Source organism: Bombina bombina, chromosome 7 (assembly GCF_027579735.1).
Source record: "Bombina bombina isolate aBomBom1 chromosome 7, aBomBom1.pri, whole genome shotgun sequence".
Classification (NCBI taxonomy): Eukaryota; Metazoa; Chordata; class Amphibia; order Anura; family Bombinatoridae; genus Bombina; species Bombina bombina.
The window spans coordinates 120,534,603-120,537,386 of record NC_069505.1 but is presented as its reverse complement, the minus strand read 5'-3'; positions in this window follow the sequence as shown (position 1 = coordinate 120,537,386).

The following is a 2,784-nucleotide window of genomic DNA, read 5'->3' as shown; positions in this document are numbered from 1 at the left end:
AGCCCTTTTAAGGGCTGGTAAGGTAATAGAGCTGTTAACTTTTGTAATTTAGTATAGGGTAGGGCATTTTTTTATTTTGGGGGGCTTTGTTATTTTATTAGGGGGCTTAGATTAGGTGTAATTAGTTTAAAATTCTTGTAATATTTTTTTATTTTTTGTAATTTAGTGGGGGGGTTTTTGTACTTTAGTTTAGTTTATTTAATTGTATTTAATTGTAGGTACTTGTAGTTAATTTATTTAATGATAGTGTAGTGTTAGGTTTAATTGTAACTTAGGTTAGGATTTATTTTACAGGTAATTTTGTAATTATTTTAACTAGGTAGCTATTAAATAGTCAATATCTATTTAATAGCTATTGAACCTAGTTAAAATAAATACAAAGTTGCCTGTAAAATAAATATAAATGCTAAAATAGCTACAATGTAACTATTAATTATATTGCAGCTATATTAGGGTTTATTTTACAGGTAAGTCTTTAGTTTTATATAGGATTCATTTATTTAATTAATGTAATGATAGTGTAGTGTTAGGTGTAATTGTAACTTAGGTTGATGATTTATTTTACAAGTAAATTTGTATTTATTTTAGCTAGGTAGTTATTAAATAGTTATTAACTATTTAATAACTATTGTACCTAGTTAAAATAAATACAAAGTTGCCTGTAAAATAAATATAAATCCTAAAATAGCTACAATGTAACTATTAGTTATATTGTAGCTATATTAATAGCTAGTAGGGGGCTTAGATTAGGTGTAATTAGTTTAAAATTATTGTAATATTTGATTATTTTTGGTAATTTAGTGTATGTTTGTATTTTGGTACTTGTATGATGGATGGAAGACCTCTTCTTGCCCCGCTTGGATGAAGACTTCTGCCGGTCTGGATGTACTCTTCTGCCCCATCGGATGAAGACTTTGGCCCGGCTGGGTGAACACGACTCAAGGTAGGGAGATCTACAGGGGGGTAGTGTTAGGTTTATTTAAGGGGGGTTTTGGTTAGAGTAGGGGTATGTGGGTGGTGGGTTGTAATGTGGGGGGGGGTATTGTGTTTTTTTTTTACAGGCAAAAGAGCTGTTTTCTTTGGGGCATGCCCCGCAAAAGGCCCTTTTAAGGGTTGGTAAGGTAATTAAGCTGTTAACTTTTGTAATTTAGCATAGGGTAGGGCATTTTTTTTTATTTTGGGGGGCTTTGTTATTTTATTAGGGGGCTTAGATTAGGTGTAATTAGTTTAAAATTCTTGTAATATTTTTTTATTTTTTGTAATTTAGAGTTTGTTTGTTTTTGTAATTTAGTGGGGTTTTTTTGTACTTTAGTTTATTTAATTGTAGATAATTGTAGGTACTTGTAGTTAATTTATTTAATGATAGTGTAGTGTTAGGTTTAATTGTAACTTAGGTTAGGATTTATTTTACAGGTAATTTTGTAATTATTTTAACTAGGTAGCTATTAATTAGTCAATAACTATTTAATAGCTATTGTACCTAGTTAAAATAAATACAAAGTTGCCTGTAAAATAAATATAAATGCTAAACTAGCTACAATGTAACTATTAGTTATATTGCAGCTATATTAGGGTTTATTTTACAGGTAAGTATTTAGTTTTAAATAGGATTAATTTATTTAACTATAGTAAATGTATTTCATTTTATTTCAATTATATTTAAGTTAGGGGGTGTTAGTGTTAGGGTTAGACTTAGGTTTAGGGGTTAATAACCTTATTATAGTAGCGGCGACGTTGTGGGCAGGAGATTAGGTGTTAATAATTGTAGGTAGGTGTCGGCGATGTTAGGGAAGGCAGATTAGGGGTTAATCAAATTTATTATAGTGTTTGCGAGGCGGGAGTGCGGCGGTTTAGGGGTTAATACATTTATTATAGTGGCGGCGATTTGCGGTCGGCAGATTAGAGGTTAATACTTGTAGTTAGATTGCGGCGACGTTGGGGGGGGCAGATTAGTTGTTAATAACTATAATGTAGGGGTCGGCGATGTTAGGTACAGCAGATTAGGGGTTAATAGCTATAATGTAGGCGGCGGCGATATCGGGTCGGCAGATTAGGGGTTAATACTTGTAGTTAGATTGCAGTGACGTTGGGGGGGGGCAGATTAGGGGTTAATAACTATAATGTAGGGGTCGGCGGTGTTAGGGACAGCAGATTAGGGGTTAATAGCTATAATGTAGGCGGCGGCGATATCGGGTCGGCAGATTAGGGGTTAATACTTGTAGTTAGATTGCGGCGACGTTGGGGGGGGCAGATTAGGGGTTAATAACTATAATGTAGGGGTCGGCGGTGTTAGGGACAGCAGATTAGGGGTTAATAGCTATAATGTAGGCGGCGGCGATATCGGGTCGGCAGATTAGGGGTTAATACTTGTAGTTAGATTGCGGCGACGTTTGGGGGGGGCAGATTAGGGGTTAATAACTATAATGTAGGGGTCGGCGATGTTAGGGACAGCAGATTAGGGGTTAATAGCTATAATGTAGGTGGCGGCAATATTCGGTCGGCAGATTAGGGGTTAATAAAATAATGCAGGTGTCAGCGATAGCGGGGGCGGCAGATTAGGGGTTAATAAGTGTCAGATTAGGGGTGTTTAGAGACTCGGGGTACATGTTAGGGTGTTAGGTGCAGACTTAGTGTTTCCCCATAGGAAACAATCGAGCTGCGGTGTTAGTTTTTTTTTCAGCCGAAACTCCCATTGTTTCCTATGGGGAAATGCCGAATTTTACCGAGCTAATTCGGATTTATTCGGAGATACGGCAGCTATTTCAGATTCATTCGGTAGATTCG